Consider the following 24,851-nt stretch of genomic DNA (forward strand, 5'->3'; position numbering starts at 1 on the left):
CTTTAGGAAACCGTCTAACCCCTTTTTAAACTCTGCCAAGCTAACCGCCTTCACCATGTTCTCTGGCAACGAATTCCAGAGTTTAATTATGTGTTGGGTGAAGAAACATTTTCTCCGATTTGTTTTAAATTTACTACACTGTAGTTTCATCGCATGCCCCCTAGTCCTAGTATTTTTGGAAAGCATGAACAGACGCTTCACATCCACCTGTTCCATTCCACTCATTATTTTATATACCTCTATCATGTCTCCCCTCAGCCGTCTCTTTTCCAAGCTGAAAAGCCCTAGCCTCGTTAGTCTTTCTTCATAGGGAAGTTGTCCCATCCCCACTATCATTTTAGTCACCCTTCGCTGCACTGAGTTGGACTTACCTGTAGCTGCATTGTTTGAAAGTTGCAGCCAAAGTAAGTTATTTCTCTAGATGAAAAATATATATATATTGTTCTTGTTAAGTGCTGTCAAGTCACTGTTGACTCATTGTGACCCTCTGGATAGTTGCCCTGAACTATGTTTGGTCTTCAGTCAAGCGGCTAATTGTTGATAGAGTGGCATCTATCAACAAGACATTAAAGAAATCCACAATGAAATCAACCAAAGCTTACACATCATGAACACCTGGGCAGATGCATTTCGTTTGAAACTGAATGCAGAAAAAACTCAATGCCTGATACTTACCTCCCAATACAACACGAATGAATTCACCGTTATAAACACACCAAAACTAAATCTTCCAATTTCTGAAACTTTAAAAATCCTTGGAGTCACTATTGACCACCACCTAACACTCGAAAATCACACAAACACCACAACCAAAAAGATGTTTTACAGCATGTGGAGACTGAAAAGAATAAGACCATTCTTCCCAAGATCCGTCTTCCGCAGCCTAGTGCAATCACTCGTACTTAGCCATTTGGATTACTGCAACTCATTATACGCAGGTTGTAAAAAGCAAATACTGAAGAAACTTCAAACAGCCCAGAACACAGCTGCCAGACTCATTTTCGGGAAACCAAAATACGAAAGCGCAAAACCCTTACGAGAGAAGCTACACTGGCTCCCACTCAAGGAACGCATCACTTTTAAAGTATGCACACTAGTCCATAAAATTACTCATGGTGAAGCCCCAGCCTACATGTCTGACTTAATAGACCTACCACCTAGAAACGCTAAAAGTTCATCCCGAACTTTCCTGAACCTCCACTTCCCAAATTGCAAAGGCATAAAATACAAAGTGATGCACGCATCAACCTTTTCTTATATGAGTACGCAATTTTGGAATGATCTTCCACGTAACCTGAAGACGACCAACGAGCTGACCAACTTCCGCAAACTATTGAAGACTCATCTCTTCGAAAATATCTATCAAAAGGATCAAAACACATGAAATCTATGCACGCTGTTAGTAATACATCAACACATTCTCATCTGTACTCTCATTTTAACATACTTAAACCTTAATCTACAGGTAAAATGCTATACCCGAAAATTTTTTGCGCTATTGTTCTATAGTCCTATCAGTATCCGTTGTTCTTCCTTTGTTCCATTGTTTTGTTCCATTGTACTATTCTCTTAACAATACGTAGACTCTGTCTTAAACTCAATGCATAACAATGTAACCACAATCGAGTTGTAACAAATTGTACTTCCATTAATACAATGTATTGTAAGCCACACTGAGCCCGCAAATAGGTGGGAAAATGTGGGATACAAGTGCAATAAAATAAATAAAATAAATAAATCTATAGCTGTTGATATTGTATTGATCCATTACATTGCTTCCTTTCCTTTTTTGCATTGACCTTCAAACTTGCCAAGAATGTTGTCTTTCTCTAATAATCTTTCTCTTCACAAGAGTCCAAAATATGGAAATTAAAGTCTTGTCATTTAGGGTTTGATTTCCTCCAATACCTACTGATTTGTTCTTCAGGTGGTCCACAATATAAGCAGTACTTTTCTTTAGCATCATAATTCAAAGGCATCGATTTTCGTACTACCTTGCTTCTCCACTTTCACATCTGTATGATATTATTTTTAAAATGATGGCTTGGACAAATTGAATCTTTGTATTCAGAGATACTTCTATGCACTTGAGATGTGCTCTAGGTCCTTCAAAGCCATTCTGTCAAGAGCTATATGTCATCAGCTTTCTTGACTGCTTGTTTATTATTATTATTATTATTGATTATTGGTCCAAGCAGGTTGAAGTTATTGACTATTTCTATTACTTCTCTGTCAAGAATAAAATTATTGATTTTACCAGATGTCAGGATCCTTGTCTTCTTCATGTTAGTGTGCAGGCCCATTTTGAGGCTATGTTTCTTCATCTTGATAATCAGATGTTTCAGATTGTCTTCACTTTAAGGTAGTAATGTGTTATCAACAGCAAAGCCAAGGTTGTTGATGAGTCTTCCACCAATTTTCACATCTCTGGTTTCTTCATACTGACCTGTTTCTCTGAGGATTTTTTCTGCATATTGGGTGAACAGGTAAGGAGAAAGTATTCAACCTTGTAGTACACGTTTGCCGATTTTAAACAGATCTGTATCTCCATGTTCCATTTGAACTGTTGCTTCTCAATCAATGTAAAGGTTGTGCATAAGAGCTCTCAGGTGTTCTGGTGTACCCATGCTTCTTATTGTGGTCCAGCTTTTTGTGATTTACATATCAAAGATCCTGCTATAGTGAATGATATTCATGTAAATATCCTTTTGGTATTCTTTTGTCTTTTCAAGGATTCATCCCAGATCCGTGATGATATCTCTTATTCCTTCCCAATTCCTGAACCCTGCATGAACCTTAAGCAGATCTTATTCCAGATATGGTTGTAGTCTCCACTGAATAATCTTGAATAGAATCTTGCTGATTGTGCAATAATTTCCACAGTCAGTCAAATGTCTTTTCTTCCATATTGGTATGAACATAGACATTTTCCAGTCAGCCATGATGTTTGTCTTTCAGATTTCCTTGCAGAGCCTTGTACTGTAGGTAAAGCAACAAATGCATCTGATTGCTGTAATACTTTAATGGGAATGCCATCAGTACCCGGTGCCCTGTCTGATAAATCTTTCAATGCTGCTTCAACTTCTTTCATCACCGATGTTTTTTTTTTTAATCATAAGGTTGAAACAGCTGTTGATCCATTTGATCCGTATGTTATAATGAATCAATGTATTCTTTACAACTTTTCTTGATCTTCTCAGCATTATTCAACAGGGATCCTTGAGTGTCTTTTAGCATTCCAGTTCAGGCCTGGAATTTTCTCTTTAACTCTCAGAACTTTAGGAAAGTCAATTTTGTTCACCCTGTTAAATATTCTGATTTTATTTCTTTGCAGTTCATTAGAAATTCCAGCCAAAGTCTGCAACTGCCTCTCTTTCTCTTCTGGCTTTAGTTTCTCTGTGTTTCTGAGCAATTTTGAGAGTTTCTTCAGACAACCATTTTGGCCATTTATACTTTTTCATTTTTTGCGGGGACTTTTCCCTTTGTTCTGGTACAATTTTCTTGATGTCTTCCCATAATTCTTCTGGTATTCTGCCATTGGTATTCAATGTGGGAAATTGATTTTGCAAGCAGTCTTTACATTCCAAAGTTTCTATACAAGTAGCTGGTGATCTGTTTCTCATCTGCTCCAGGCTCTGTCTTTCCATTGCTGACTTCAACAGCGTCCTTTATAAATGATGGGCACCATCTTTACTTACAGTGAACCTTTATTATAGTGAACCTCTGCCAGCTGCTGCTCCTTTTCAGTAAGATGTCAGTAGTTTTTCCTAAGAATTGTCCATCAGGCACTGTCTTTTAGATATTTTGTGGCTAACCCTTATTGTGGCTAACCCTTATTCTCTTTGTTCAGAACCCTTATTTTATCATCCGCACTTTAATATTCCCTTATCTCTTGTTTGTCCTGTTTGTCTGTCCTAATTAGATTGTAAGCTCTGTCGAGCAGGGACTGTCTCTTCATGTTCAAGTGTACGGCGCTGCTTATGTCTAGTAGTGCTTTAGAACTGATAAGTAGTAGTAGTAGTAACTGTGTATTTTATTTCAGGCTATTAGAGCAGTAAAAAAATGCAATAAATTGCAAATCAGCTCCCCAACTCCAGCTACAAGGCACTGTGATTTAGGCTCCCAATGAACCCAGGATTGATGAAATGGATGGCTCCATTGAGCCTAGGAACTTAGATCAGCTGGAAGATAAGTATTACATCTTAACTATAAAGCATGAGAATTTATATTAATTCACCGAAGGGCCCTTTTACTAAGGCACATAGGTGCCTTATGCGCATCCAATGTGCGTCAATTTGGAACTACCTCCCAGCTACCATGTACCCTGGGCAGTAATTCCATTTTTTACACACATATGATATGTGTGGCAGAAAATATTTTTATTTTCTACCATGTGGCGCTAACCGGGCTGTAATTGGCAGCATGCGCGTGCTGACGATTACATCAGGTTAACGCATGAGACCTTACCGCTAAGTCAATGGGTGACAGTAAGATCTCAGGCTCAAAATGGACGTGCACCAATTTTTTCACTAAAAGGAGCGTACAGGATGTGAGGGGGCAGAGAGAGAAGGACAGGCAACACGGTGGTGCCAGAGACCGGCGCTGGACAAGGCTTCAGCTGGCGGGGGTTGGGGACCCCCTCCAGCCAAGGTACTTGCAGCAGCAGTGGGTGGGGAGCAGCAGGGCGGCGGGGAGGAGTGGCAGGGCAGCAAGGGGGCAGTCTGGCTACACCCCGTCCTGCTCAGGTCTGAAGGCAACAATATTTTGATGTGAAAATTCAAACTGTGCATGTTATATTCTTCCCTGACCAAACTACACTCCAGTAGGGTTGTGAATGACAGAATTGTTTGCAGTTCATGTTTTGATCTATCACCCATTTGTTTTATTTTCCGATCAGTCACCCATTTGATTTCTTTCAATTAGTCAATGGAATAAGCGAAGTTGTACTATTCTAGTGAGTCTTTCTACACATTTTCAAACAGGCTTGCAGATTTACAGGCATCTATGGCAGAGGCAAGACCACTACAAGAAATCAAATGTGGTACAAAGATTCTACAGCATCAAAAGAGAGTCAAAGGTCACTAACAGTGGCATGAAAACTACAAGCCATGAGAAGGGCAAAGCAACACAAACAATGGAATGAAGACCATAAGCTATCCAGAGAGCAACATAGCAATAAAGATGTTGGCAGAAGCACTTCAAGGCACTGGGAGAGGGATAGCATGGCACTAACATTGGTAGAAAGGTATTACCACTCTTTCCAGCCCTTACAGTCACTGGGGATTAAACTCATGACCATCAGGAGAAAAGCTTAGAAATTTACATCTGAAAGCATGGGAGCTATACAGTTAAGTTAAAAGTCAGTGAATATCCTCTGGGCAGCAGATGGCAAGACACCCCCCCCCCCCCCCTAACAAGGAGCCCATTGGACCAATATGGGGATTGTCCTTGATTATTGACCAAATGCTGGTCCTGTGGGCTCCTCTAGGGGCTTGGCTTATCTTCTGCAGCCTAGAGCATAACCACTGCTTGGCTCTGTAGCTTTATCTACAGGTCAATTGCCTTTTTACCCAAGGGTCATGGATTTGATCCCTGCTTAGTCTCCTGCTGATTTTCTGTCCCCCTAATCTATAACGGGTGTTGAAAAACAAACAGGTTTTAGGATCATTTGGAACCCATGCTTATTCAGTTTGTTTAGTGGTATATATACTGAAAAATGGCCTCATTCATTGTGTTTTACTATTTTTCAAAAAACGAGTACATTCTTTGGCAGGGAATGCTTCACCTAAGTAAAGCTAAAAGGATGTGCATTGTATAAAAGCATGAATATTTTTAATTGCATTAAGGGAGAGCAATTTTTAGATAGTTTATTCACATAAATCACTATTTAGCCTCTTGGATTGCTTTAGAACAGAGTTTTCCAACCTCAGTCCTTGAGGACTGCAATCCAGTTGGGTGTTCAGGATTTCTCCAATGAATATGCATGAGATCTATTTGCATGCACTGCCTCCATTGCCTCGTGCATATTCATTGGGGAAATACTGAAAATCTGACCTGGCGAAGGCCAAGGTTTGACACCCCTACTTTAGAAAATTGCCCCTTTGGAGTGCAAATTACTTAGGTGCCATGTCACCATGAACCATGCATCTAATTTCTAATGCAAAAGTACATACTGTATATATTTTCCCTTAGAAAACAGCCCATGGATACAAAGCACCCATAAATCGTGCAACTATTTTTCATGCAGGTGAAATTTTAGTGGAAATAATGCACCTTTAAAGAAAAGAAGTTCAGCATGAATAATACCCAGTTGCTAAGATTTGATGTCAGCTCGTTGGCAAGTTTCTTGGATAATTTACAGCATCTAAAGATGATCTATTGGATTAGGTGTGTGAATTCCTTCTTCCTGCCAAGAATGCCTCCCCCTTTTATAGTTTCATTAATTCCCTCATGGATACACCTTCACAAACAGTATGACTGTGCCAGTGTAGTAGCAATACAGAGCAGTACAATGTGGTGAACAGAAAGAACCCTTAGAAAAACAACTTTACCAAGGAACCAGACTAGGAAACCACCAACATAATGCTAAGGCATTAAACAAGCTGATGCTCCATGCTAGTTCAGGTCTTTAGCCATATGCAAAGAACAACACTGTAAAGTCTGTATAACAGAAAATCTTAGGAGATATGGGTTTCCATTAACAGAAGAAGAAGAAATGGAAAAAAAAAGGCACTTAACTGTTCACTAAAAAGTCCATATATAGCAAAAAGTAGGCACTTTTCCTTATAGAACACTAGTGCAAACAGCCAAAAACATGCATACGTTGAGGCGTGGAGGGGCATAATCGAATGGGGCGCCCAAGTTTTCCTGAAGATGTCGTCGCAGGACGTCTCCGCAAAGGGGCAAGGAAACCCATATTATCGAACCAAGATGGGCGGCCATCTTTTGTTTCAATAATACGGTCGGACACACCCAAATCTCAACATTTAGGTCGACCTTAGAGATGGTCGTCCCCGGTTTTCGCCGATAATGGAAACTGAGGACGCCCATCTCAGAAATGACCAAATCCAAGCCATTTGGTCATGGGAGGAGCCAGCATTCCTAGTGCACTGGTCCCCCTCACATGCCAGGACACCAACCGGGCACCCTAGGGGACTTCAGAAAAAGCTCCCAGGTGCATAGCTCCCTTACCTTGTATGCTGAGCCCCAAAACCCACTCCCCATAACTGTACACCACTACCATAGCCCTTAGGAATGAAAGGGGGCACCTAGATGTGGGTAGAGTGGGTTTTGGTGGGTTTTGGAGGGCTCACATTTACCACAACTATAACAGGTGGGGGGGATGGGCCTGGGTCCGCCTGCCTGAAGTGCACTGCAGTACCCACTAAAACTGCTCCAGGGACCTGCATACTGCTGTCATGGAGCTGGATATGATATTTGAGGCTGGCATAGAGGCTGGAAAAAATATTTAAAAATTTTTTTTAGGGTGGGAGGGAGTTAGTGACCACTGGGGGAGTAAGGAGAGGTCATCCCCTATTCCCTCTGGTGGTCATCTGGTCACTTAGGGCACATTTTTGTGGCTTGGTCGTAAAAAAAAAAGGACCAACTAAAGTCGACCAAGTGTTCATCAGGGACGCCCTTCTTTTTTCCATTATCGGCCAAGGATGCCCATGTGTTAAGCATGCCCCTGTCCCGCCTTCGCTATGCTTCTGACACACCCCCTTGAACTTTGGTCATCCTTGCGATGGAAAGCAGTTGAGGACGCCCAAAATTATACCGATTTGGGCGACCCTGGGAGAAGGACGTCCATCTCCCGATTTGTGTCGAAAGATGGACGCCCTTCTCTTTTGAAAATAAGCCTGACGATCAATCATACTGGTATAAATGCTCACACCTAGATGTTAACACTTTGTCTACACCTCACCCATGTGTACGTGTACCAGCAAAGTATAAGTCATCAAATCATGGTGCTTGTTTGTTAGGCAGTGTTCTATAAGAGGTCATGTACGTGCTGAAGTGGACACTTACACACACATAAATGACTAGAACAGTGGTTCCTGAACCTGGTCCTGGAAGCAACCCAGCCCAAGGACGAACTGACCACTTGGGCAACTGGCTCTAGGGGGCCCAGAGGCTCTGCCCCAATGCCAGCTGCACACTACAGCCCTCCCCGGTCCTACCTTTAAAGGTCCACCAGTGGTGATCTAGTGGTCTCCGCGGGGGGGGGGGGGGGGGGGGGACATGTTCTTTCCTGCTTCAAAGATGGTAGGCTTGCTTGTGTAAAAAAGATTCTGTGGTTGGGATTCTGTTAAATGCACCCGGTCCTGTATAACGCTGTGAATCCTATGAAATTTAGGGATAAACTCCCATTTCCATATTACATCTCTTCAAAAGAGCAAATGTTCTCAATGGAACCTGTAGTCCTCTGTGTCCTCAACATGAATCATGTTTCACTAATCAGGCATCATCAGGAGGACGATAATACAGTGACCTGTGACAGAGCTCCAGTTCATCAGAGTTCTACCAGCAGAAAAAACAGACCACAGAATCTTTTTTACACAAGCAAGCCTACCACCTTTGAAGCTAAGTACAATTTATCATCTATATTTTTGAAATTTTTGATGCACTGCTATGCAGGGCAATTGATTTATAGGTAGGGATGGTGGCATTACTAACCATGTCTCTTGACTTTGGTCATGTGCAATGTACCAAGCACTGAGCACAAATCACATTTTTTATAAATGTAATGTTTTAGGAAAATTATATATACATTAAGATGAAAGTTTCTTTTTGAATTACATATTAAATTTTAACTGCCAGACCCTTGACCATCCTTCTAACTTTTGGAGATTCCTTCTCATTGTTTCTACTCCCTCCAGGGTATCCACTCTATTGGCTATTTTCATGTTGTCAACAAAAAGGCAAACCTTTCCTTCCAACCCTTCAGCAATATCTCTCACAAATATATTAAACAGAATTGGCCCCAGCACCAACCCCTGAGGAACTCCACTGCTCACCTTCCTTTCCTCCGAGCGGATTCCGTTTACCACCACCCTCTGCCACCTGTTGGTCAATCAGTTTCCTATCCAGTTCACCATTTTCGGTCCTAAGTTCAGCCCTCTCATCTTATTCATGAGTCTTCTGTGAGAGACCGTATCAAAGGCTTTGCTGAATTCCAAGTAAATTACATCTAGCACACGTCCTTCATCCAGATCTTTGGTCACCCAAAGAAATCAATAAGATTCATTTGGTAGGATTTTCCTTTGGTAAAGCCATGTTGCCTCGGATCCTGTAACCCGTTGGCTTCTAGAAAGTTAACTATCCTTTCTTTCAGCAGCGACTCCATTATTTTTCCTACCACCAGTGTGAGACTTACTAGTCTGTAGTTTCCCAATTCTTCCCTGTCTCCACTTTAGTGAAGAGGGACCACATCCACTCATCTCCAATCCCACAGAACCTCTTCTGTCTCTAAAGATCTATTAAATAAATCTTTAAGAGGTCCCGCCAGGATTTTTCTGAACTCCCTCGGTACCCTGGGATGTATCCCATATGGTCCCATAGCTTTGTCCACCTTCAGATTCTCAAGCTGTTTATAAACACTTTCTTCCGTAAACGACACAATAGCCACTCCATTCTCAGATATTCCCTCTGCAGCCGACCATGGTCCTTCTCCAGAATTTTGCTCCATGAACACCGAAGAGAAGTAATTGTTTAGCATGTTCACTTTATCCTCATCACTCTCCACATAGTCATTCTCATTATCTTTCAGTCTTGCAATTCCATTCCTATCTTTTCTCCTTTCTCCAATATATCTGAAAAAGTTCTTGTCACCTCTCTTTACATCTTTAGCCATTTTTTCTTCCATTTGTGCTTTCGCTAGCTGTATTTACCTCTTCACTTCTTTGAGTTTAATCCAATAATCTTTTCAATGATCCTCTCATTGCGTTCTTTTATATTTCTTGAACAAAGCCTCTTTTGATCTTATTTTTTCAGCTACTTGTTTGGAGAACCATATAGGCTTCCTGTTTCTCTTGTTTTTGTTTACTTTCCTTGCGTAAAGATCAGTTGCCATATTTATAGCAGCCTTTAGCTTGGACCACTGATTTTCCATTTCTCCTATGCCTTCCCATGCCAACAGCACTTTCTTTGGGTATTCCCCCATTTTATCAAAATCAGTACGTCTGAAATCCAGTACTTTGAGTTTTATGCATCTGCACTCTGCCTTTGCCCTTATATCAAACCATATTGTGTGACCTGGCTGAGGTAAGCCAACTTTTGATTTGAAAACATGCAAGTCTTGTTCTGAGATCTGACTGGGGCCAGACCTAGAAACCCAGAGAGAGAGAGAAAGAGAGGGAGTGGAACTTACAGGCTGTTTGGGGGCATGGTAATCACAAGCTACAGACTATGTTTGGGCTCTGCCACCCATGACCGTGGTTAAGACTTTGTTCTCTGACGTAAAGAGATTTTAGCTTTGTTTCTGGGCATGTGAAGTAAGAAGCATCATATTGAAGTTTAATAAAGCACTTATTTCATGTTTACAACCTTGTCCGGCCGTGTTATTGGGAAGGCCCACCCTCATCCCTCGCTCGCAGTATCACAGTGGTATTAATTACATCCCTCATAGTTCGTTTCATTTTTTTCTTTTCCTTAATTTTAAATTGTTAACCACTCAGATAGTATATCCCAGGGTGGTATATCAAACACAGAATAAACTTGAAACTTCTCTTCAGCTTACCATTTGAAACAGCATAGAGAATGAAGAAGGTGTGGGCTACTGAACAGAGTAGTGGGCTGAGAACAAGAGATAACAGGTGTTCAGATCCTGCTTTGCCAGTTGATGGTCTTTGTTACTTTGATCTAGTCATTTCAATCTCCACTACTCCAGCTACACATTTAGGGCCCTATTTACTAACCTGTGCTAAAATAATATATTTGTATGCTTAATTATCACAGGATTTACTGACCCGTAGGGTCTCAATACTGTGGGATAGTGAACCCCATATTAAATGTGGTTTTCTGCTGCTGTAATTGGGAATATCATGGCAGCTAAAAAAGAAAAAAATAGTAGAAAATGCAGATTTGAAGCATACTTTCTTCGGACTTGGATATTGCAACAATAAAGGATTCCTAGCCTATCTGGATTAGGGAAACCTATCAATTCCAACATGTAACATGGAGCATTCCCATATAAAATATTAAAAATCATCACACAGAATTTAAAATTGATTCAGGCCTCTACCGGTAACCAGTGTAATTTTGTTAACAAAAGAGTGGCCCTCTCATTTGCATGTACTGAAAATATTAATCAAGATTGCTCTGAATAAAATCAATATATTATTCTCAATTGATTAAATTTAAAATGTCACTGCCCCCCTCCCCATCTACCACCTATTCCCCTAGCCCCTGATCCATTGATGGATTTAAAAGTGCCACTCTTGAGCCACAAACCATTGATAAAAGTTAAAGTGCAACCCAACTCCTGGAGATACCCACTAGGGTAAGGAGTGAAGGATAGATGACAGGATCCCACGCTTGTTTTCAAGCATTAGAAACTGAGGGGGGGGGGGGGGTTACTACATGATCTGACCTCTTTGTATCCTCAGAGCACTAGCTCAGGCATAATTGGACTGATGCTTTCAGAGAACAGTTAGCATCACCTCTTGACATGTTTTTAACTTTCACTGAATAGTGTAGCTTATGAATTTAATGCAAGGTGCATTATTAATTTAGCATAATATAATGAGCTACTTTGCAAGCATTTGCATGCTTCACAGTTCATTATTATTCAAAATGTGTTACAACAAAAATTCTTGATTTAGAGGGGCATCTAAGATGGTATTTCAGTGAGATGTGTTGAATCATCATGGGAAAGTCATTCACTGCCAGCAGTCTTCAAACAACTGAGCTGGATGTCTCCCTCTCTCTCTTCCAAAGGTCCCATACATCCTTGGCCTCCTATTTAGGAGTCATCAGATCTGCAGCAGGCCTTCTCTTATATTATTTTGATTGGCATGAAGAGAGGAGCCAATGAGAGGGCTACTGATAAGAGCCTCGTGAGAGTTGCTGCCTTCCAGGACCAGCGATCACCAAAGAGATGAGCTGAATGTCTGGAGTCATCAGCTGTAGTGGAGGTCTTTGGGGCCACCACTCCAAGTTTGTAGGTTTCAGTGCCTACTTAGGTAGGAGACCATGCTAACATCCCCCCAGAACAAGTCAGTATTGATTAAATGAACCGCAGTCTCTAAAACTGCATGGCGTCTGTTGAATGTTTGGTTTATTTGGCTGCTTTTCTGACTGTGGATATTCACTTTAAGAAACAAGCTGAGGCTTCTGCCGTTTGCCAGCAAGGAGAAAAGATTAGTAAACTGGAGCAAACCACAGCTCTGCTCCAGGTGGTGCCCTGGGTCTGATCTAGGATAAGGCGGTTAGCCACTGAAAACTGGAAAACATTGACACTGTTTTGAAAGATCTCAATTTTAGTGTCCTAAATTTCCACAAGTCAGCCCTCTCTACTCCCCAGCATCTCGTTCAGAAGTATTTGAGAGAGATACTCAGGATTTCAGACATGAATTGTCCGTCCGATTGGCAGAATTTTCTATTGTCCCTTTTACTCATAGGATAAAGATAGGGAGTAGGATAGGGAGTGAAGAGGCATAAGGGCTGTTGGTGGATTTTCCATGGACAGTTTGGACATCTCAGCCCTATGAGAATCATCAGGCAGAAAAGAGGTGGAAATCGCTACCCTTCTAGTTATGCAAATGTACTTTAGAAAATGACAAGCTCTATTTATGGACAATAAGGTTCAGATTTTTGTTGTGTTGAGACCCAAATCAAAAGGAAGAAACTTCTTGAGATGTGTTCAGAGGCTTTAGGGCTTGATGTGGCTTTTGTTGTAAGATCTCCTTGCTAATGTACTTTGCATTTAGAGGAGGTTAAGTATGTTTTCTTTGAGCTCTCCCAATTGAAGTTTTTCTTAGATAACAAATCTGTAGAAAGACAATAGGTTCTAGAGTTGATTCAGGATTTAATTGCCTATAAAATTAGGTGGGGTATTTAGAATGTGTGTTTAGATTCAAATGGTTGTCATTTACATTAGTTTAAAAAAAAAACTTGCCCTGCTTCACTAACAAAGAAAACTGTTTACTAGTTTTGCTAGCTATCTGGTCTTTCACACACGGCAGACTCTTGGTAAACTGCTAACTATTTGTGGATCTTGTGTTTAGAAATACTTCTTTATTTTTACCTGTTTGGTTTTTGCAAAAGAGAAATTTTAGATTGCTCTCATTTCTGACAGTCTGTAGGCCTTCAGCACTTCAGTTCCCTCCCATCATCCCCAAAAGCTGTATTTACCTATTAGTCTTCCTAAAATTTAGTTTTGCAAACACACATGTATTGCTTTTGATAGTACAACTGACATTTATTTAACCCCAAAGTGACTACTTTTCAATGCAATTGCTGCAGAGCTCTGATCCTAAAACGTAACATTTGGAGCCTTAGAGCTTGCCCCATCTGTCTCCAGATCTCTGCTTCGAAAAAGGTGACTCGGCTCAAGGAACAATTAGCTGCAATAAAAATGTCCTCCCCCAGATTATCAGAACATAACAATCCAGTCCCATTCCCACAAAAAAAAAAAAAAATCAAACAACACAAGAATAGATGGATTACAGTGGGATTTGGCTAGATATGTCCTCTAACGGAGAGACACCCACAAAGGATGCTCCAGAAATATGCCTTCTCTTCCTTGGCCAATGATGATGCAAAAATTCCTTGGCAATGTCAAAACGCTTCATGAAGGAGTCTCTATTATTAGAGGCATTCCTGGTAATTTGGAAACACAGCTCAGGGGGCCAAAAAAAAAGGTTAAATGTCTCCCAGAGTCTTCAGCAAGCAGGAACAAATAAAATTGTTAGTGGAATCAGAGAAAAAGAAAAGTAAGGATTTTAAAATTGATGGTGTTTTAGTTCATCTATACTATATGTTCTATACCAAGTGCATCTTACTATGAAACGCCGTTCTATTAATTCTATCTGCTTAATTTACCAGGTCATCAATGTCCTTAGATAGCACCAATTGCTTCTATTACTCTGTAAGACGATCCACTATGTTATCCACATATCTATTATGTCACCCATGCTCTCTATGTAATCCATTGTACCTTGTTCACTCTGTAATGGCAAATGCCATGAAGGAACATTGTAAACCACATTGAGCCTGCAAAAAGGTGGGAAAATGTGGGATACAAATGCAGCAAATAAATAAATAAATAAATAACTTACTTGGCTAAAAACAGCACCTCTGAAGTGCAGAAAGACTCCCAAATTTTGAGAGACAAATCATTGTCAACACTATGGGGGCAATTCTATGTTAAGAGCCTCAATACCATCTGTTGAGCACCAATGCTATAACGGCATCTTGGCACCACGATTCCATTATTGAATACTAGTGTAGGCATTGACATGCCTATATTTAGGCATGCCCACTTATGCCAGGTCTATGACTGTGGTAAGGGGGCATGCTTCTCCCATGTGAATGCCCCATTTCAGTTACGTGCTATAATATGTATGTGTTCCTGTATAGAATAATATTAAGGAGCACATAACTTCATGCACCCAGTTCCTGAATTGCCCTTCATGACATTTTTTGGAAGTCCAGTCTGTTCTTGGTAATGGAGATGAGAGGCTGTACCACACAACCAGCTTTAATATATAGCTTCAAACCTGGTGTAAGCAAGGAGGCTTTGAATATATAGGTGGTTGGGGCAGCCCAGACTGCAGCCATGGCCCACGGCCCGAAGCACTTCCAGGTTCACGGGGGCACAGCTCTCCCTCCTCTCTTCGCTGCTGCCTCCTCCCAGAGCCAGCAGCCCACATAATGGGGCTCCACCCTTTCTCTGCCTCCCGGAGCCTCCAGCACCTTCTCGATGCCAACAACAAAATTCTGTGTTTTTTCTATATTTACAATTACTAGAATGAAAATTTTACACCTGACTCTGCAGATTTTTGTATTTCCTCTTCTGCTCCACAGCTGGCTCGTGCCGGCTACTGACTCAAAGAGCTGCTCCGTTGAGTTCAACTTTCTTTAAACTGCCCTTTGTGGGGCCGTGGGGCCATTAGTAACTGTTCTTCTCTGCTATTATGGTATCATTTGTATTGTACTGACATTTATCATGATTGCTGTATAGTGTTGTTAATTGTTTATATTTCTGATACTGTTTTGTGTTACTCCTGTTACTAGGTCTACATTTGCTGTATTTATGTTTAGATTTGGTAATTCACTATTGTTATGTTATTAACAAAATTGTAAGTTTTATGTTAAACTGCCTGCTGTGCACTGGCTTGGGTGAATCTCTTCATAAAGGCAGTTAATAAATCCCAATCAATCAATAGATAGAAAAACAAGAGGCAATTCTGCAAAGATTGTCTATGTCTTTCTGTGGTAGGAAGAAGGATCCTGAGTGAAAAATTCAAACAATATGTGGATAGGCATTTAAATTAGACCAAGGAGGAGGCAGATGGAAGAAAAGTTCAGGATATCAGCCTCAGCAAAAGCATTACAATAGTAGCACAAATAAAAGGAGACATCTTTTTTTTTTGAGTGGAGTGGCCTAGTGGTTAGAGCACTGGTCTTGCAATCCAGAGGTGGTTGGTTCAAATCCCACTGCTTCTCCTTGTGATCTTGGGCAAGTCACTTAACCCTCCATTGCCTCAGGTACAAACTTAGATTGTGCGCCCTCCTGGGACAGAGAAATATCCAGAGTACCTGAATGTAACTCACCTTGAGCTACTACTGAAAAAGGTGTGAGCAAAATCTAAATAAATAAATCTTAACTTACTTATCAACAACAACAAAAAAAGGATGAGGGACCAAAGTAAAAACTATACAAAATCTAAGCAAGCTATCAAAAAAAAAAAAATGAAAGGCTATATGCACAAATATTCAAAGTCTAGGCAACAAAATACCTGATCAGGAAGCCATGATGGTGGAAATAAACTTGGATATTGTGGTCATTATGAAGACATGATTCAATGAGTTACATGATTGGGATATCACCATATCTGGCTATAATCTATTTACAAGGGATAGAGTAAGCAGAAAAGGGGGAGAAATGGGCTATGTGAAAAAAAATAACAAAATTAAAGCAACACAAATGCAGGGGGTGTGGGGAAAAGAGGACATAAGTACATAAGTTCCTAAGTGTTGCCATACTGGGACAGATCAAAGGTCCATCAATTCCAGCATCCTTGCCAACCCAGGTTACAAGTACCTGGCAAGATCCCAAAACAGTACAATACATTTTATGCAGCTTATCCTAAAAATAAGCAGTGAATTTTCCCTAAGTCCATCTTAATACTGGCTTATGGACTTTTCTTTTAGGAAGTTATCCAAACCTTTTTTAAACACCGCTAAGCTAACTGCTTTTACCACGTTCTCTGGCAACAAATTCCAGAGTTGAATTACACGTTGCGTGAATAAATATTTTCTCTAATTTGTTTTAAATTTACTATTTTGTAGCTACATTGCATGATTCCTAGTCCCAGTATTTTTGGAAAGAGTAAACAAGTGATTCACATCTACCTGTTCCAGTTCACTCATTATTTTATACATCTACAGTATATCACATCTCCCTTCAGTTGTCTTTTCTCCTTTATCATTTTCATCGCCCTTCTCTGTACCTTTTCTAATTCCATTATATCTTTTTTGAGATGCGGTGACCAGAACTGCACACAGTATTCGAGGTGCGGTCGCACCGTGGAGCGATGTAAAGGCATTATAACATCCTCATTTTTGTTTTCCATTCCTTTTCTAATAATACTTTACATTCTATTTGCTTTCTTTGCCACCACTGCACACTGAGCAGAGGGTTTCAACGTTTCATCAATGATGACACCTAGATCCCTTTTCTGATTGGTGACTCCTAATGTGGAATCTTGCATCACGTAACTATAGTTCAGGCTCCTCTTTCCCACATGCATCACTTTGCACTTGCTCACATTTAATGTCATCTGACATTTGGATGCCTAGTATCCCAGTGTTGTAAGGTCCTCTTGTAATTTTTCACAATCCTCTTGCGATTTAACAAGTTTGATTAACTTTGTGTAGTCAGCAAATTTAATTACCTCACTAGTTACTCCCATGTCTAGATCATTTATAAATATGTCAAAAAATAGAAGTCCCAGCACAGACCCCCGGGGAACCCCACTATCTACCCTTCTCCATTGAGCATACTGACCATTTAACCCTACTCTCTGTTTTCTATCTTTTAACCAGTTCTTAATCCACAATAGAACACTACCTTCTATCTCATGACTTTCCAATTTCCTCTGGAGTCTTTCATGAGGTACTTCGTCAAATCCTTTTCAAATTCCAGATACACAGTATCAACCGGTTCACCTTTATCCACGTTTGTTCACCCCTTCAAACAAATATAGTACATTGGTGAGGCTGTGGATCATTTTAGAAAGAGAAGATGGCACTTAAATCCTCACAGGTGTAGTCTTCAGACCTCCAACTCAAGCAGAAGAACTGGACAGGGATCTGATCTATGGTTTCATAAAAGTGGGAATGAAGAGAGGTGATAATACTGGGCTGCTTCTAGCACTACTTATCATTATAGCACTACTAGATGTGTGCAGCGTCATCCACAAACATGTAAAGAGAAAATCCCTACTCAACAAAGCTTACAATCTGTTCAAGATATGCAAATAATGTATAATTTATTAATGTACTTAGGCTGTTATCTGTTTTGCTATATCTCTTCTGCTCTCTCATTTCAGGTTTTGTACCACTTGCTATTACCTGCCCGATTCTGACCTTCCATACCCAACTGCCCAAAATGATGTCATTTCCTCCTCTGCACATAAAGACCATAGTCACAAGGTGTTTGTGATTTATTCATGTGCTCATGTTTTTTTTACCTGTTTTGCTGTTGCTATATCTCTTCTGCTCTCTCATTTCAGCTTTTACAACATTTGCTGTTACTCACCTGACCATGACCTTTCGTACCCAACTGCCCATGGTGACATCATTTCTACCTCTGCCCATAAGGACCATAGTCACAAGGTGCTTGTGCCACAGGTATGTTGCTGGCATGTGCCAAAGGAGCACAACAATGGAACAGGTCATGCTCCTTGTGCACTCCTTGGATGCTCTTTGGGTGCTGTCTGGAGAATTCTTCTCATTTTTACCACTACCCTTTCATTTCCTGATCGTCATTTGCCGCATGTTTAATGGCTCCATCTCAACTGGCATATCTTCCATCCTTTGTCAGTTTCTAGTCCATTAAGGCAACCTCCCCCTTCCGCCTCCACTGTAGATAAACCATGTCCTCTTTTCTGCTGTTTGATTTCTGTCCCATCACAATCGATGAATGCTTTATTTATGGTCATCCACAATAATGGGCCACTTAAAATTGGTTTACTAAATGTGTGTTCATTTCACCACAAGGGTTTCCTGATAGCAGACCTCATTAACGAGCACTCATTAGATATATTATGCATGAGGGAAACATGGCTTCAGCCTCCCTGTGACCTGTTTCTCCAAACATCCCTTCTTGCTTCTGGGCCTTGTTGGAATGTATTGTATTTTACATGCATTGCCTGTCACAAATGTTTGTCTCTGTGATTACTCTGTGACCTCTGATGTGAATTACTTAGAGAGGTCACAGCTATGCAACTTCCTGTGGGGGTTAGGCACAGCACATGGTGCTCATGATCTCTCCTAAGCTGAGAGGATCTATGGTGGTGTGAGCATCCATTACCATCTAAGCACATGGAAAGAGCTGATAATCCAAATGTATAGTATTATGTATATATAAGCCTGTCTGAATATAATCTAACTACAAACTGTGAGTAAACAGATGTTTTGTTACTTCAACTTTAAAGTGACTCAGCAGTGAATTATTCTGGGGTGTATGAGAGAGATGAAGAAAAGAAATTAACATTTCTAAAGCTGAAGCTGTGTGTATAAAAATCTGCTAATTATTTACTACAAATAATCCAACAAAAGGGTTATGGGCCCAGGGTCCAGGAATTGAAAAAGGGAGAAATATTACCAGGCAATAAAAAAGCCACATTTTTCTCTTAAGTTTTAAAAGAAAGATTCAGTCTGTCTCTCTCTCCCCCCACACACCAGACAGAAGGCTAAGAAAATGGCTGAGGGAGGAAATTCACCATTTTTCTACTCTCTCAAGGTGCCTAAATTAACTGAATTTAATTATCAGCAGTGGGAACTAAGATTCATATGTCTCCTTCAAGCAAAGAAATTAAATATATGCTTAGACCAAAACAGAACAGCTGAAAATATGGCTGAATGGGACAATGCAAACTATTATGTGAAGTGCATGTTTTTGGAAGCTCTCTCAGAGAAACAAGCCATATTAGTGGAGGGAAAAGATACACCAAAGGACATCTTATATAAACTGAGAACTATGTATGCAACTACATATGCAAAACAGCAACCAATTTGGTTGGCAGAGTTGAATGAAACCAAATTAAGGGATAAAAGTAAGTGTAATGATCACATTATGCATCTTATGTCTTCATTTCAAAAGTTAGAACTTTCTGGAATTCCCATGTGTGATGCATTGAAAAGAGCATTTCTTTTTACCTCACTATCAAAGAAGTTTGATGTTTTTAGGTCTGTAAATGAAGCCATTGAAGGGCAATCTTTTGAACAAGCAGCATCAAAACTGAGGCAGGAATGCATAATTAATGATTCTGAGGAGATGTGTTCTCAAAGCAAGTCAGAGAGAAATGAAACAAATTTCTTGGCAAAGAACAGAGGAAGGCGGAGCTATGGGAAAACTCCACCCAAGGGCAAGCTGATTTGCTACTCATGTGGAAAGGAGGGACATGTATCTAAATGGTGTAAGGAAACACAAAACACTCCCTCTAGCTCACCTAAGCCAATGGAACAAAAGAATTCTCCAACCAGGAAATGTATGAAGGACAATAATAAACATAAGAGCTTTCTAATGGTAGAAAAATCTTTGACTATGGTAAATAATAATTCAAATGAAAGTACTTGGATTTTGGATTCGGGGAGCACATGCCATTTAACCAATTGTAAGGATTTCTTTCAGGAAATGAGTCCAGAAGAAGGTATTCTTAATACTGCAAACGCAGGGACTGCTAAGATCCAAGCAAAAGGCTTTGGATTCCTAAAATGCAAAGTGTCTAATGAAGTTAAAGAAATTCCTGTAAGTGATGTCTTGTATATTCCCCAAGCAGTTTGCAATATGCTTAGTGTATCTACATTAGATAAGAAGGGATTTGTGATTCATTTTGAAAACAGTAAGTGCACAATCTCTAAAAATGATGAAGTGTATGCTGAAGCTTTTATGCATAATGATATTTATAAACTGAGCATTTCAGGTGAAGCCTCACATCTGGCGCAAGTAAGGAAGAATGATGGTAAATGTAGTCTGGAAATCTGGCATCGCCGCCTGGGACATCGTGATTTTAAGGTGATCCAGGATCTTCACAGTGGGCAACTAGCCACTGGCATTCAGATAAGTGCAGATACTGGTAAAATGGAGAAATGCATAGACTGTGTTACTCAAAAAGGTGTGAGACCCTCATTTCCTGCATACACAGGAAATAGGAGTAATAAAGTACTGGACTTAATACACAGTGACTTATGTGGACCGTTTAATATCCCATCATTGGGAAATAACAGATTTGTGCTAATATTCTTGGATGATTTCTCTAGATACTGTGTGGCCTATTTGCTGAAAGAAAAAAGTCAAGTCACAGACATGCTGAAGAAATACGTAGCCATGGTGAGCAATAAATTTGAAAGAAAACCAAAGGTTCTTCAGACCGACAATGGTGGTGAGTTCACTTCACAAAGCATGCGCACATTTCTAGAACAAGAAGGCATTCAGCATATCACAACAGTAGCTTATACACCAGAGCAAAATTCTGTTGCAGAGAGAAAATTTAGGTCACTTGTGGAAATGACCAGGTGTATGCTGTCAGATAGCAATCTCCCTAAAAGACTATGGGGGGAAGCCATTCTCACAGCAGTGTACCTACAAAACAGAATGCCAACTGAAGGCGCTGAGCGCACACCACATGAGACATGGCATGGTAGGAAGCCAAACCTGTCACACATAAGAACATTTGGAAGTACAGCATATGCTCATGTACCAAAGCAAAGAAGGCATAAGCTGGATTCCACAACAGAAAGGGGCATTTTAGTTGGCTATGCTCCAGGACACAAAGGATATAGAATTTTGAATCTGAAAACTGGCATTGTTGGCATAAGACATGTTACATATTTTGATGAAAACAAAAGGGTTGATAAAGGCTGGATTATCCCAGATGAGCCTTATCATCCAGAATATGAAACTAGAACCATAATAGACATGCCAGTGTATATAAATGCCATACCAAGGCAGATGTCTGAAAGCAACTCATCTGTATCTAATGAGGAACAGGCAGAGGAAGCAGACACAGAAAGGATCATTGCAGAAGACAGTACAGTTGGAGAAGGGGAAAATTGGAGAAGGACTCTCAGATTTAGAGGATGCGGAAAGGTCAGACCAACCTGTTGTCAGACGCTCATCCAGGGAAAACAAAGGTGTTCCACCCCCAAGACTGTCTTACCTAACAAAGTCAGCAGAAGCTCAAGAGCCCTTAACATGGGATGAGATTGAGAAAATGCCAGCAGAAGAAGCTGCTGAATGGCATAAAGCAGCACAAGAAGAAATTGATGCATTGCATAAAAATAATACTTGGATTCTTACAAAATTACCTCCTGGCAAGAAAGCTATAGGATGCAAATGGGTATTCAAGTTAAAAAGGAATGCACAAGGAAAAGTGGAAAGGTATAAAGCCAGATTAGTCGCAAAGGGATATCTTCAAAAATATGGAGAAGATTTTGATGAAGTGTTTGCACCTGTAGTGAAACACACGACAATTAGAACACTTCTGAGCATTGCAGTCTCAAAAGGCATGCAAGTCAACCACATTGATGTGAAAACAGCATTTCTTCATGGAGATATAACTGAAGACTTGTACATGGAACAGCCAACAGGTTTCATAAATACAAAACAAAGACAGCTAGTGTGTAAATTAAACAAAGGTCTTTATGGATTAAAGCAAAGTGCAAAATGTTGGAATGACAAATTGCATGAAATATTGACAAATTTAGGATTTAAGCAAGGTGAAGCAGATAAATGCTTGTACACTAGGTGCAGAAATGGACAATATGCATACATTTTAGCTTTTGTTGATGATCTGCTCATTGCAAGCGAAAGTGAGCAAGAGTACAAGGACATTGTAAAATATTTAAACCTGAATGTTGAGATAAAAGAACTTGGTAATGTGTCATACTATCTTGGTATAGAAATTGAGAAACAAAATGATGGTTCTTATCTTCTAAGCCAGAAGCAGAAAATAAATGAGCTTATTGAAAGTTTAGGTATGCAAGATGCCCAAGTTGTAAGCACTCCCATGATCACTGATTTTCTGAAGGATGAAACAGTAAGAGAACCTTTACCAGATAACATCCAATATAGATCAGCCATAGGTAAGCTTTTATATCTAACTACCACATACAGGGCTGATATAGCAAATGCAGTAGGAATTTTGAGCAGAAGGGTCAGCTCACCTACCAAATCAGATTGGACTGCAGTTAAAAGGATGGTAAGGTATTTAAAAGGTACCATTGATTGTAAATTAAAGATTTCAGCCAATAGTAATCCAAAACTAATATGTTACTGTGATTCAGATTGGGCAGGGGATCATTCTGATTATAAATCCACAAGTGGATATCTGTTTATGTATGGAAATGTACAAATTTCATGGGCCAGTCATAAACAAAGTATTGTGAGTCTGTCTTCTACAGAAGCTGAATATGTGGCTGTATCAGAAGCATGCAGAGAACTGATGTGGATTGAAAAACTTTTGCTGGATTTTGGAATAGCTGAACAGAGACCAATCCAGTTAATGGAAGATAATCAGAGCTGCATCCGACTGTCACAGAATGACAAGGTTCAGTCACGCACCAAGCACATCGCAACGAAATACCACAACGTGCGAGAGCTGGCGAAAGAAGGGGTCATCAGTCTACACTATTGTCACACCAGTGAGATGACAGCTGACATCATGACCAAACCGTTACCCAGAGAACGTTTTGAGAATCTGCGTATAAAGCTTGGACTTTGTATGAATTAATAATTGCATGACAGTTATGCATGAGAAGGGGTTTGTTGGAATGTATTGTATTTTACATGCATTGCCTGTCACAAATGTTTGTCTCTGTGATTACTCTGTGACCTCTGATGTGAATTACTTAGAGAGGTCACAGCTATGCAACTTCCTGTGGGGGTTAGGCACAGCACATGGTGCTCATGATCTCTCCTAAGCTGAGAGGATCTATGGTGGTGTGAGCATCCATTACCATCTAAGCACATGGAAAGAGCTGATAATCCAAATGTATAGTATTATGTATATATAAGCCTGTCTGAATATAATCTAACTACAAACTGTGAGTAAACAGATGTTTTGTTACTTCAACTTTAAAGTGACTCAGCAGTGAATTATTCTGGGGTGTATGAGAGAGATGAAGAAAAGAAATTAACATTTCTAAAGCTGAAGCTGTGTGTATAAAATCTGCTAATTATTTACTACAAATAATCCAACAGGCCTACCCCTGTAGTGGTCCACCAACCTTTTCCAAGTATTGCAGGGCACACATTGAGGTAGTGATGCTGTGACCACCATGTCCGCTTAGCCCAGTGAGCTGTCTCCCACCCCACCGTCCAGAATCACAGTGGCTGGGGGCATGGCCATATCATAGCAGTGCTCTTGCCTGTGTTTACTACTGCAGAGCTGCACTGATGCTTCATGATTTTCCCCTCCAGCGTTGGATGACCCAGGGGGACCCAGTTTCTGGGTAGTCCCAGCAGAGATAATGGAACCATGTGACAACTTGGCTATATGAGACAGCCTTCTATGGCATGGTACCAATGCAGCCAGCTTGGCTGGATGCCTGGCCAATGTATTACTGGGGCCAGCACTGCTATTTATGTATTACACTGATTGTACTAGGGACCTCATAGAGTGCCTCTCTGATGAGCTGCTCCTGGACACACTGAAGGTATGGCTCACATGGCCCAGGTATCTGGCTCTTTTCTTCAGCTCTTCTATCTGTATGGAAAAGCAGAGGGGAGGTTAGATGGGTGGAGTGACCAATCAGCTGCTGGGGCATCCAGGATTCAACATAACTTGGCACTTTTGGATGGATATGGAACATTTCCCATCATAGTAACATAGTAGATGACAGCAGAAAAAGATCTGCACTGTCCATCCAGTCTGCCCAACAAGATAACTCATATTTGCTGCTTTTTGTGTATACCCTACTTTGATTTGTACCTGTGCTCTTCAGGACACAGACCGTATAAGTCTGCCCAGCACTATCCTCACCTCCCAACCACCAGCCCTGCCTTCCAACCACCGGCTCTGGCACAGACCGTACAAGTCTGTCCAGCACTATCCCTGCCTCCCAACCATCAGTCCCGCTTCCCACCACCTGCTCTGGCACAAACCGTATAAGTCTGCCCAGCACTATCCCCGCCTCCCAACCACCAGCCCCGCCTCCTGATCTTGACTAAGCTCCTGAGGATCCATTCCTTCGGCACAGGATTCCTTTATGCTTATCCCACGCATGTTTGAATTCCGTTACCGTTTTCATTTCCACCACCTCCCGCGGGAGGGCATTCCAAGCATCCACTACTCTCTCCGTGAAAAAATACTTCCTGACATTTTTCTTGAGTCTGCCCCCCTTCAATCTCATTTCATGTCCGCTCGTTCTACCATCTTCCCATCTCCGGAAAAGGTTCG

This window comes from Microcaecilia unicolor, chromosome 1 (assembly GCF_901765095.1).
Source record: "Microcaecilia unicolor chromosome 1, aMicUni1.1, whole genome shotgun sequence".
Lineage (NCBI taxonomy): Eukaryota > Metazoa > Chordata > Amphibia > Gymnophiona > Siphonopidae > Microcaecilia > Microcaecilia unicolor.